Consider the following 13,668-nt stretch of genomic DNA (forward strand, 5'->3'; position numbering starts at 1 on the left):
TTCACTCAAATAGAATTTGGAATAACTCTGCCACTTTGAACAATTGTGCTCACCCAGACTCTTTCTTCCTCTTTCTACTGAACCCTCCATGAGTCTCCTCATCTGTTATGGACCTAATGTTTGTGTTCCAAAATTCCCATGTTGAAACCATACCCTCCCATGTGATGTATTAAGAGGTGAGGCCTTTGGTAGGTAATTAGGATTATATAAAATCATGAGGGTAAAGCCCTCATGATGCACTAGTGCCCTTTTAAGAATCACAGAAAAATATGGTAGCTGAAGGAAGGAAACTGGACTCCGGGTGGTAATCACACGATAGAATATACAGATGCCAAGTTATAACATACACCTGAAAGTTATATAATTGTATTAACCAATGTTACCCCAATAAACGTAAAAGAAAAAAAGAAAGAAATTCTGTAACTCCAGAGGGGAGGGAGGAGATAGATGGGGTAAAAGGGGTCAAATATGTGGTGACCGAAAGAAACCTAACTACGGGAAATGAACACACAATGTAAATATATATATATGCCTTACTGTTAAAATGTACAGCTGAAACTTATCGGATTTTGTTAACCAATGTCACCATTAAAAAAATAAACAAATTTAAAAAATAAATTAAAAATAAAAAGAATCACCAAAAGAAAATGTGCTTCCCCTCTCTGCTCTCTGCCATGTGAGAATACAATGAGAAGTCAGCTGTTTGCAACCCAGAAGAGGACCTTGCCAGAACCCAGCCAAGCTGGCACCTTGGTCTCGGACTTCCAGCCTCCAGAACTGTGAGGAAAAAAAACTTCTGTTGTTTAAAAAGTACCTAATCTATGGTATTTTTGCTGTAGCAATCTGAGCTAAGGTATCTTGCAGAAATCTGGGATTCTCCCCCATCTCAAACAAACAAACAAAAAACCAAAACCATAAAGCAAACTATTTCTGTGAATCGATGTGCAATGTGGATAGAGCCAAAAGAGGTCTTCGAGAGCTAGAATATTAAGCTACAGGTATTTTATAAGGTGGTATTTAATTATGATAAACATTAAGTGTGTTTGCTTTAGAAAATGTAGATGTATAGGTTTATCTTGTCAAAAAAAAAAAAAACTTAGCGATTTAGTCACAATAAATCCAATATGAGTCATCAGTGTAATGTAGCTGCCAGAAAAGATAACATGAGGCCTCATTAACAGCTACTGTATGCTGTATGAATCAGAACACACCCCCTACATAAATATTACTTTCAATTTTAGGAGCTATGCCTAGAAAAACAAGCTGTGATATTCAAAGCAAGTGACCACAATAGTGAAGAAACTCAAGTCCTGCCAAGTGAAGAATGATTTAAGTTAATGGGAATATTTAGCTTAAACTACTGGGAGGGGAAAAAAAGGGATCAAAAAGAGACAATAGTTGTTTTCAATTATGCAAAGAGCTTCCATGTGGAAGAATTGGTTTGTATCATATAACTCCAAGGAGTAAAACAAGAACCAATAACAATAGTAATAAAAAGCAATCACCTTTTATTGTGTTCTTTCTCTGAGCCAGACACTATGCTAAGTACATTATATTCATTACCCCATTTAATTGTCACAACAATCCTGATAATAAATGAGTGCTAGTTACCAAGAAATAGATTTAAAGCCAGTGCAGAGAAGTACATTTTAACAATTAGAATCACCCAGAGGCAAAATGTGCTGCTTTGGAAGGTGTCAAATGTCCTATCACTGGATATGACCAATTATGTGCTGGAAAACCCTAGGCAAGAAAGTATTGTTGAGAAGATCCAAGTTATCAGATGGGTAGGTGAGTTAGATCTTACTTCAAATCCTTTCTAGGACTTGCTAGAATAAAAAAGAAAATATAAACAAGGAAAGGATAATGCTTTTGAATGAATGAAATAGAGGTACATTACATGAAACAGATTAGAAGGAGAAATCAAAACTCATTTCGAGGAAATGAGATGGCATTAAGAGAAATCAAGACATTCTTCATAACAGAAAAAATGCTCATCCCTATGGGATGACTTCTTTTTGGTCCCTTATAATGGCAAAGGGGATGTGGCAAATGAGCTCTCAGGGCCACGTGCATCCTCCAGGTCTTGTGAAAAAACTTCAGGTGAGGTGCTGGCTTCTCTGGATCCTTTCAATACTTAACAGCTCTGAGATTCTAGAATCCAGCAAAAGGGAAGCCTCCAAACCCCGATGGTTTCTAATCACTCCAAGCTGTTATTCCTCTCATTGCTGTAATGACTAAAAATGTGTGCATGTCAAAATTGTCTCAGTTAATTTGCTAGGAGACAGTGTCATGTACTCTGAAAGGACTCGGGCAGTCTAAAAACCTATCAGCAGCATAGAAAACTGGAAAAAATGAATAAATTGGAATAGTAATGGAAGTATTGTGGATATTTAGGACAAGACATGTGATGAAATTAAATTTTAGAAAACCACCTCCGGTACCCATCTTTGTACTTCTTCCTACTTTTTGTGTGCTCTTCAGCCTAAAGGAATAATCGAATGTATTCTCTAAGATGTGTTTCCAACAAGAAATGGGGAAAGAAGGGAATGTGAGAAAGTAGGATGGAGGATAGAAGGGAAGGAGGAAGAAGAAAGACAGACGTATTCATGACAGATGCAAAGGGTGTGGGGTTGCACCCCCTTAAAGAAAATAAGGGACTAATGGAATGATAATACCTAAGCAATAGGAATGTGGCAGCCAGTTCCATATACCTGAAGAAGCTCAGAAAATAGGTGGAGGACAAAAATATCAGCTGTCACCAAACACTGCTTCCTGACTCTGACCTTAGAAATGATAGAAAGAGGAAGAGGAGTTAATATCAAGTTAACACCAAAAAGCCTCTGAGACCAAATTTTTTCCCAAACTACTACTCCAGCACATCAGCTACTTTTTCACCAGGAAATGCACTGTCCTGGCCTGTAGTTTTGTCCTAGGAGGACAGAACTCATATTTGCTGAGTGATGTTTCTAGAAGAAACCCTTGCTCTTGAGCAGCAGCAAGAAGTGCGTGGAAATTTAATGCAAGCAGGAACCCTCTTGAAGCAGTTCTTCCGAGTTCCCTTGCATGAAGCAGGTTTTTCCCTTCACTTAAACAACAATTTGTTTTACTTTGATAGGTCCTCCTAAATAATGATTTCATCATTAAACATCTGGCTTCTTCCTAGCAGATTAGGCCTCCAATGAGGAAAGTGTGTTTATAATTCTAATTTGAAACACAGCACATTAATATGCTGATTCTCATAATGTTTGCCTTAACCTGTTTGGAGAAATTATGACTACAAATATCTTGTACACAACACCTCTAACTACCAGCTTGTACAAACAACATAAGAGCCGGAGCGCTTCATCCAGACAATTGGAACCACTTCAGAGGCGACCATGATTAGTGCTTTGGCTGGAAGCCATATTTTACACATAAACTCAGCATTTGCCTCCGAGCTGCTGTCCCAGGCTAACAGACCCTCCTCCACTGTTACTAATAAGCACATTCAAGAGAGCCAGATGGTCTGAGGGGAAGCTCTCTGCCTTTTCCTGAGCTAGGCACACTGGAGGGAAGGAGCCCAAGCAGGCTCCAAGTCGTATTTCCTCGGGCTCCAGGTTCCTGCAATGCTGTGTGCAAACAGGCGCCACTAAAAAAGAATGTAAATGAGGGTACTATTCATTATTTAAGGCTGGCACCTTGCCATCCCCTCCTCCTCTGGGCGATGCCTGCCTGTAGAAACAGGGAAAGCATCTGATGAGAGCAAGGCAACTCTAGAGGCATCAGGCCATTGCAAAGCAGTTTCTTTCCTTCTGCTGAGGATCCTGCAGGCTCAGCACTTCTTGGCCCACAGAACAGCTGAGCTTTTCACTATCTTCCTAACAAAGCACTGGAGTGCCTCAGCCTCCACGTTTATATCAAGAGTGTTCATTTACAACCTAACCTCCAAAAAGCAGACTTGTTCTATCCTGATTCATAACCAAGGCCCTTTGTCCCACTCTTGGGTTCAAAAAAAGGGGGGTAAATGATCACTCTATATAGGGGTGAGACTTACAAGCAAGTTCTAGACTACATAGACCAGAAATTGCATCAAGAGAATGTTTCTTTCTTTTTGGTGACTGCCTATATATCTTATGCTGCGATACTTAAACATTTCACACTACATCATCTTTCACTGATTTTAAGTGACATGAGAGTATAGACCATACATTACACTTATTTCAAATGTCTTCAAAGTGCCAACCTAACACAGTGTCCAGATTATTAAATAAACCCTTAAACGCAATTTTTAATTCGAGTAAACTCTAGATTTAATATAAAATGTATAATTTGCCAATTTGAATTTAATCAAATTTATCTCAGCACAAATAGCAAAAACTCAACATTCTTGTCGCTTAGGTTGACACAGATCAGCTCTGCACATCAACCATCAAACCATTAGATCCTTTTCAGTCTCATCTGAGAGTCTTTTCCTTTCAATGGTATAATCCCAAGTGTTAAAATAAACAAACAAACAGATAACAATGGATGTGTCTACATGCTCCCTTTTTTAATTTGAAAACTTTTTTTTTTTTGCCTAATGATATAAAACATGCTGACTAACAGTATTAGTTTGGACTCTGGCTGCAAGTGACAAAACTACAGCTCTAAGCAGTTTTATTAAAACATGGAGTAGGGATTTGTTGGCTTCTGAATTCAAACCATGAAAAGGACTAGATTAAGGATCAGCTGGATCCAGGGGCTCAGAGGCCTTCTCTTGCTTCTCCTACTTCTCTTTCTCTCTTGCTCTCCCCCTCTCCCTCTCCCTCCTCTGTATCTTCCTAGTTACTTCAATTTATCTGGACAATTGACCCCACACACTGGAAATATAACTACAAGCCACCCAGGCTTACATCCCTATAGCCACATGGACAGACTGGAGGAAAAAAAGTTGCTCTTCATCAGCTGCAGTTAGAAAATGAAAGAATGCTCATTGGCCTAAGGTGAGTCATGTTCCCATTCCTGGGCCAGTTACGTGATCAGAGGGACAGTATATGATGATTGGCTCCAACTCAGTCATGTCCCCATCTCTCTTAGGAAAGAGAACCAATAGTCATCCACCAATATTGACTAAAGCGGAAATAAAGCCGTTTCCAAAGAAAAGGAGAGCAGGAAAAAGAAGGCAACAGGAAAAAGGCCTGGGGTTTAAACAAAACATATGTTCTCTACGTTACTTTAGAGGGGAAAACATTATGCAAGGCACTATTACTCTTTATCATTTCAGATATTTGCAGCAACAAACAAGTTTCCTTCTACAACCTTGGAAAAGTGAAGACAAGAATTTGACTCCTGAAAGTATGTTAAATCTTTCCCCAAACAACTTCTCAGAAGTTGAGAAAATTTGCCATCCCAACTAATCACATCTCATTTCTAATTTTTTTTTGATTGTTGATGTTTTCACCTTAGTTGAAATTTTATGTGCAAAGAATTTTAGAAGAAAAATAGTTCTACAAGAGCTATTATGGAAAATTGTTCTCCCACAGCTCTCCTCAAGTCCAGTTAACCACTTTTACTACTTATTTACCTTCATATCACTAATCTCAAGCAGAAACTTTTCTCTTCTGAGTTTTTAGTTCTACACATTACCTACTGACTTCCCCTGCTGAAAATTGGTATTTTGTTTTCTCTCTGTGCGCGCACGCGCGCGCGCACACACACACACACACACATGTGCATACTTCCCAATCCTCTATGCCCTCAATATGTTATCATAATTCTGGTTTAATAATTATTCCATTTTACATTATGATAATTATGTGAATGTTATTCCACTGCTGAGCCATGAAGTATAATTAATTTATCTTTCTGTACAACTTTATTTTTCCCAGAGTTAACACATCTAGAGTTTTTAAAATTTTACTTAGTTTTCTGGTTTGTTAGTTTATTTATGAATGTTCATTAGTTTACCTTCAAATCCTCCCCTGATTACCTAGCTTTCTTTTCAATACATTCAAACACCGCCCATTGTATCTGTTGGAATTATCTCTTCCTGAACCTTCTGACTTGCTCCAATCTTCTGGTTGCTCTCTTGATTTGTTGCACAGAATCATCCAGTAATCTTCTTCCATCATCATCCTGAGAATTTCCCTCACCTCTCTCTTGTGTTAAATTCACTTTTTCTCAGAATCTAGATCTTCATTATCTTTTTTACTTCTTTATTTTGACAGAACAATTCTTCTGGTTGTTATGAGAAAAAGCTCCATGGGAGGTGAAATGTTTGAGATCTAACATATCTGAAAAATGTATTTACACAATCCTTACACTTTACTGATACTTTGGGTGGGTATAGAATTCTAGGTTGGAGAGCACATGCAAAGTCCAAAGTGATTACAATTCCTGATTCTTTGTATACAAACTTCCCCTGCTCTGGAAAATTTTAGGCCCTTATTTTTGTCCCTAGTACTCAAAAATATTATCATGATGTACCCTGGTATAGATCTATTTTCATCCATTGTGGGGGGCACTTGATGGTTCTTTTCATTCTGAACCCTCACATCCTTCAGGTCTAGAAAATGTTCTTGAATTATTTATCTAATAATTTTCCTCATTTTCATTCACTCAAATCTCAATTTCAGGTATTTCTATTATTCGGATATTACCTCCTAACCTGATCTAATTTTATTATCTCTTTTTCTCCTTTTTTACATTTTCTTGCTTTCATATTCTAGTTTCTAAAAGATTTCCACATCTTTATTTTATTAAACCTTATATTGATCTTGTGATTTGTGTCTTTTTTTCCCAACGACTTTTTAGTTTTTATTCTTCTTGATCTTTCATTACAGCATTCTATTCTTTTCTTGTGAATGCAAAATTATCTCATCTTTTTTTTTTTTTTCATTTTTATTCTCCTTAGATATTCTCTATTTCCTCAAATTTGTTTTTTGGTTTATGTGTCTGTCTGTATTTTAGAGAAAAGTCATCCTTAGATGTCTGGTGAGCTTTAACTGTCTATTCACATTTAAGATTATAGCATAAAAAAAGCTGATAGGAGCTCTGAATATATGGGTCGAGTTGTCAACTCTAGGTCTTATCCTAGATAATCTGGTTGGATTGTTTCATTGGGAAACCACTAATGTCAACTAAACCACTAATGTCTTTTCTCTTGGACTACTCAGAAAGATCAGATACTAAATTTCTAATCTTATGCCTGAAAGTAGAAGCCGACTGCCAATATTTGGGGGATCGAGTGGGAGAAGAAAACCAAATTCTCAATTTCAAGTCATCCCCTTCTTTGCATTATGATATCCCTACCTTCTTATGTGTGATATCTCTTAGTTCACATAATAAATTTTAAAACTTTCTGCTGCATTGCGAAAGGGGTATCCAGCTGTTCTAGGTAGGGGAGGAAACTGAGGATTCAACTCTGCTAATACAGTAGCCACTAACCACTGAAGCTATGCAAATTTAAACTAATTAAAACTTAAATTTAAAATTCAGTTCCTCAGTTGTGCTAGCCATATTTTAAGTGTACAATACTCACAAGTGGCTATGGCTGTAGTATTGAACAGCATAAATACAGAATATCTCCATCAATGCAGAAAGTTCTATTGGACAATGACTGTCTAATTCCTCCTCAAAAAGACTGTTGACCAATCCTCATGTTTCAGTCCTATATTCACTGCCACTTCCAGAGATATCTGGTATTACAAGTCCTAGAGATTTTCAGGTACAATCTGGTTGGTTTACTGACTTTTCCTGCCAGAGTGGTAACTCCGTAAGAATAGTGATCTTTGATTTTGTTCATTAATGAATCCAAAGGACCAAGAAGAGTATCTGGCACGGCGGATACTCCATAAATGCACATTGAATGCTGACTAAATGTTTCCCCCACTGTCGACTTATCAGATCTCAGAACTCTGAATCCTAAGTCAATTATTTACTCATCTTCTTGCCTTCCAGTTTCCAAAACATCATTGTTAATGTCTCCACTTCTGCTCTCTTTGATATCATGAATCTATGTCTTACTACCATTTCAGAGGTAAACGTTTAGATTCAATAACCATTTTTTTACACCAGAAGTGAGTTTCTAAATGAAGTAGAAGTGGGGGGGGGGGGATAAATTTAGGATTCCAAAATTTTTAAAGGAAAATATAGCTTTTCTGGGGGAAAAAAAATCCTTAAACAAATACCAGAGAAGCCAAAAAGAGTGAAACAGTATTAACAGTTGTCGTGTAAAGAAAGTCAATATACAGTTTAGGAAAATAATAATTTTCATGATTTTTGTAATTATAACAATACAATTGTTATAGAACACATAAAGCAGTGCCTCTTTTTAATAAATGCACCTATTTGAGACTCAGATGAAATTTACAGCTTATGGGACTCCATCCATAAGGGTCAGTAATGAATATTTGTCTCTCATTTTAACTGCCAGTATCTGAACCCTCTCACTCTGCATGGGAAAGCTCCATGCCTAGTGAATAAGGGCATACTCTGCCACAGAAGGAAATAGTAACTTTCCCAGCTTCTCTTGTAGCAAGGGTATAAGGATAGATCAAGCTTTGCTAATAAGATACACATGACATAGACCAAGAATTGGTAGCCAGTGACTCAAGGAACTAGGGATGCCCCAGGATCCATCCCACTGCAGAATCCACAGCACTCTGTTCTCATTGATCAATTCTGCTGCCAAACTGGAGGAACAATTTTCAGCTGCATACCCAACTCCAAGTCTATCCTCAAGATCCTACCCAATATCCTTTTAACAGACTCTTTTTTTGTTGTTTTAAAAGAAGAGTTAGTTTCTGTAACTAACAAATAAAAATGCAGAGAAAGAATTCAGGCACCCTGTGTCAGGAACCTCTGGTATAGACAGAAAATAATATAAGAAATATATAATACAACAGTTTTTCAAAGAAGTGCATTTTTCTAAAATGTACATAATTTTCTAGGAAATATAGGCAAAAATCCTAAAAGATGACTTCAGTGGAACTTTTCCTTGGCAATAAAGCAAGAGTAGGTATACATTCAGAAGCTAATAATATGGGTTTGTGTGTGTGTGTGTGTGCGCGCGCGCACCAAGAAATCCTCAGAAGAATTGGCATTATATGTTGAAGGTATTCTTGGTCATCATATTGACTTACAAAGAAATATGGGCTTGATAAATTGTCATCAGTGTTCCTAAGGCCTGGAGAATATTATCCCAAATAATAATTTATATAAGTTGCAATGAGAGCAAAATACAGGAAAATGGAATGTTTACCTTTTGCTCTCTCAATCTAGAGCAATTATGCATGCTTGCTACTGAAAAATATTTCTATTAAAAATAAAGCCTAATTCTTAATATCCCAAAATAGAAAAGGAAAGTTGTGAATAGATGACATCAATGCCACATAAATACAAGGAAACAGTCACTGGAGGTTGTACCCAGGGCCTCGTTGTGGGTGAGCCTTTCTCTGGTCCACTGTTCCTATGACAAGGGTTTCAACTGCTCAACTTTTAAACCAAGGGAAACCTCTGCAACAGAGGCCTAAACAATGTTTTAGCTGATTATTCCTTATTATCTTGAGTAAAAAGTAGGAGAACTTTTGTTGTCGAAATTTCTTTTGACTGATTTCTGTTCCTGGAGTTCTAAATATTTTATGTCCTGCCTAAAACTAAGACTCAATTTGGAGGAAAAGCCTATCTGCGTAGCTTCTAAGTATCTACCAAAATATTTATTAATTACTGTGTAGTTTTTAATATATATGTCCACAAATTCTCTGCTAACCTTAATATGGCCTGGACTTAGTGATTCACATCTAATGAGTATAGAAAAGCAAAAAAAAAAAAAAAGGTAATTTTACAGTACAGAAACCTGGCAGTTGATCAAGATAAACATGCCCAGTCACAAGTCACGTTGCTAGCATGTACCCCTCACATGATGTGATAAGCAAACTTTAACCTTTATGCTATTCTTCCCCAAAATCCATAACCCAGTCTAATCATGAGAAAACATCAGACAACCCAAATTGAGGGCCATTCTACAAAATGATTAAACACTGCTCTTCAAAAGGGCCAAGTACATTAAAACAAACAAACAAAAAAAAAAAAAAAAAAAACGAAAAACAAGGAAAGTCTAAGAAAGTGTCAAAGATTGGAGAACATGACAGTTATATGCATGTGGTATCTTGACCTGGATCCTAGAAAGAAAAAGGACATTAGTGGAAAAATTGGTGACATCAGAAAAAAGTCTGTAATTTAGTTAATAGTACTGCACCAACACTAATTTCTTAGTTTTGATAAGCATACCATGATTATGTGAAATGCTGTTAACACCAGCAGAAACTGAGCAAACTGTAAATCTAAAATTATTTTAAAATAAAAAAATTTAAAGAAATTATTAAATATAGCTTGGATAAGAGATCCCTAAAATATTGCTTTATGGAGAGGTACAAGATTAAATTAATGCTTTATCCAAATTTATCACCTGTTTTTTTTATAGGGTTTAGCAGTATTTTTCTACGCAGAAAGTCCATCTTTGTCTTTCTCTGTGTAGCACGGTAAATTTGTGGTTTTCCACACCCATTCTAGAAGTATTAATCTTTCTGCCAATGATCTATATATTTCAAGCTCCAGAAGATTCATTGAAGAAATACCCACATTCCAAAGCGGGTTAGCTCCGAAAATCTAGCCCCTTAGCAATCTGAGATAAGATTAATTTTTAAAGTATAGTTGGGACCCATTTTTTCTGCAGATCTGACTGCTATAGCCATAATATCAACTAGGTCCTCTAAGAATCTTCTTTAAAGTGATATTGCATCAATTCTATCTTTATTATTATTAAAACACATCATTCTATCCTAAGGCAGAATGCCCCCTATTGGCTAATTTTGGGGAGAGAAAAAGTACTTGCTTTGGCTGTTTTTCCCAGAGCTATTCAAAAAAAGAAGGGCTGAGACGTAACACCTACTTTATTGATCTACCTTCACTCAGGGAGTATGTATTGAGCAACTGCGTTTAGCCAGTCACTGTCCTAGGTACTAGGGATACCAAAATAAAAAGATGCAGTTCCTGATACAATTACTTTGGCAAATGTTTGGTAATGCCTGGCAAAGGTGAACCTGCATATATATTCTACCCAGATGTCCTGCTTCCAACTATATCTATCCTAAAGCCAGTCCTGCACATGTGCCAGAAGGCATGGGCAAGAATGTTCACAGAAGCCTTATTCATAATTGCAAAAAGTCATCATCAATAGCTTCAGTAAATAAAATATGATGCATTCATAAAATGGAATTTATACAACCATGAAAAAGTGAATGAACCATGACAAAACATATCAACAGAATAAATCTCATAAACATAACAGAAGAAAGCAGCAAGTTATAAATGAATATAAACAGAATAATTCCATTATAAGATGTTCAAAAACAGACCCAATTAAACAATATATTGCCTAGCGATACATACTTACGTGGCATTTTTTAAAAAGCATAAAGAAAAGCAAGTTAATAATTAACATGAAATTCAGGATAACAGTTACCTACAGGGGGTAGGAGAAGCAAATGAGACCAGAAATGGACACACAGGAGATTTCTGAGTATTGGCAAAATCCTATGTCTAAGGTCTGGGTGACAGATACATGAGGGTTTGATTTTATGGTGACTGTTCTTTAAACTGCATATATACATTTTAAACACTTTTGTATGTATGCTACAGTTCATCAAAATGTTTAAAATGTACTATAAAAATTTTTTTAATGTTATAATAATAAAAATGATGATGATGTAATAGGTTCCTTGTCTCCAAGCATCTGTTAAAACCTAGGTGTAATATAGTGCCACCAGTGCTATGACATTTTTATTTGAAGTCGAAATGAGAGAGGAATCAACTCTGCTTGAAAGATCAGGAAAGACTTCAAAGAGGAGGTGACTCTTGAGTATGAGAATGGTTATTTAGACAAAACACGGTAAAAGCAGCATGAGTAAAGAACTCACAAAAAGGCCCAGAAAGTTAAAGGGCTATATGCCATATTTTGAAATATTAGTATGTTCCAGCTGCTTTTGAGAGACCAGCAGATGTAGCTAGAGAGGTAGGCAAGGGAAGATTAGTAAATCATGCTATTCTTTGCTAAAAGAGGAGTTGGTCTCCATTCTGAGAAGTGATTAAGTTGACTCATTACATCTGTGAGTTTGGGGCAGTACTGTCAATCCAGGGTGAGGCTAGAGAGGGAGGGTAGACAGGAGACCACAGAAACCATGTGAGAGATGCAGTCGCTTAAATAAGGGCAGGAAATGTGGTGATGAGGAAAGGAGGGAGTCTAGAGAGACTGAGGGTACAATCACCAATATTTAGTGAGTCGGGGGATATTGAGATGAAGAACAGGGAGGTGTCCAAGATGATCCCTGAGAATCTGGTTTGAATCAGGAATTCAGAAGGAAGATAAAGGATTTCAAGGGAAGAGTGGAGGTGTTGGTATGGAGAGGGGAAGTAAAAGGAGAGAGATGAGTCCAAGTAAGCATGTGATGACTCAGCACTGAAGTTTTGTGGAAGCCCCTCATGAGCCTACACTCAGAGTGGAGAGGAAAATCAAAGAAAAAGCATCAGCTGGTTTCTCTCTTTATGTACAATAAGAGACAGAATCTCAATAGCAAGCTTCTTAGATTATCTCTGGTTTTAAGGTATCTGTGTTATCCTTACTCACTTGGTTCAACCAGAGTTGGCTAGCAAATCATAGAAGAGATGGCACGAGTCTCATTAATACCAAAAAAAGAAGTGGGGCTCCCATAGGGCACTGGCAATGTGGATTTTCCGTGAAGCTGTCACATTATAGACCAAATTATGGTCTTTGATTTCACATATCTTTAATAAATACAAAAGCCTAGAGAATTTCCTAGGCACTTGGAATGAGTAAATCCTTCAGGTAAGCAATCTTAACTTAGTAATTGCAATGCAGGTGTTATCCATTCACTCTTCCTCATCCTCCCAAAAAACTGCTCTGTGAAAATCTAAAGCAACTCACCCTATTACAGGGACTCTGATGGCTGCCCAGGCCCATGGTTTGTTTTATGATGGGAGGGTGGGCGGAGAAAAAGAAGAGCTGTACAAGTACAGGATAGTCAAAAGGGATGAAGCAAGCAAATGCTGAAAGAGTACACAAGGCTCAAACATGCAAGGCCTTCATTTCCCCCATTATCATTGAGACGAAGCAGCTGGAGTTAGACATATCTATCTCCATGTCATTCCTTAATATTTATACTAAACTTTTAGCTACATAAAAATAGTTGTGGGATCAGAAAAACATATTAAGGTATTGGTAAATGAACATTTGCATTCATTCTAAATACTGGAAACTAATAGAAGAAACTGAGAATGAGAATTTGTTGCGAGCAATCAAAATAAAATGATTTTCCCTGAGCCCCATACAACCACAGAATCAATTCATCTGTAACACACTGCAAAATTACGGCGCTGAAAGATTCAAGGAATAGGGGGAAGAGAGATTCTAAAAATGAAGTTCATGAGTGCTTTACACTCTTGCTTTTACACACTCACTCATAGACATATTCATTTCCTCCCATTGTCAGAACACACAGCCACTTACAAGGTGTAATTTTTTCAACATGGCATTCTCCACACATCACCCCCCAAATTAAAAGTCAGCTTCAAAACATCTACTACCGCAAATGGGCAACACCATTCCCTCAATTGTTTGTTTTTGGTTTG

The sequence above is a fragment of the Rousettus aegyptiacus genome, unplaced genomic scaffold (genome assembly GCF_014176215.1).
Source record: "Rousettus aegyptiacus isolate mRouAeg1 unplaced genomic scaffold, mRouAeg1.p scaffold_m13_p_3, whole genome shotgun sequence".
Classification (NCBI taxonomy): Eukaryota; Metazoa; Chordata; class Mammalia; order Chiroptera; family Pteropodidae; genus Rousettus; species Rousettus aegyptiacus.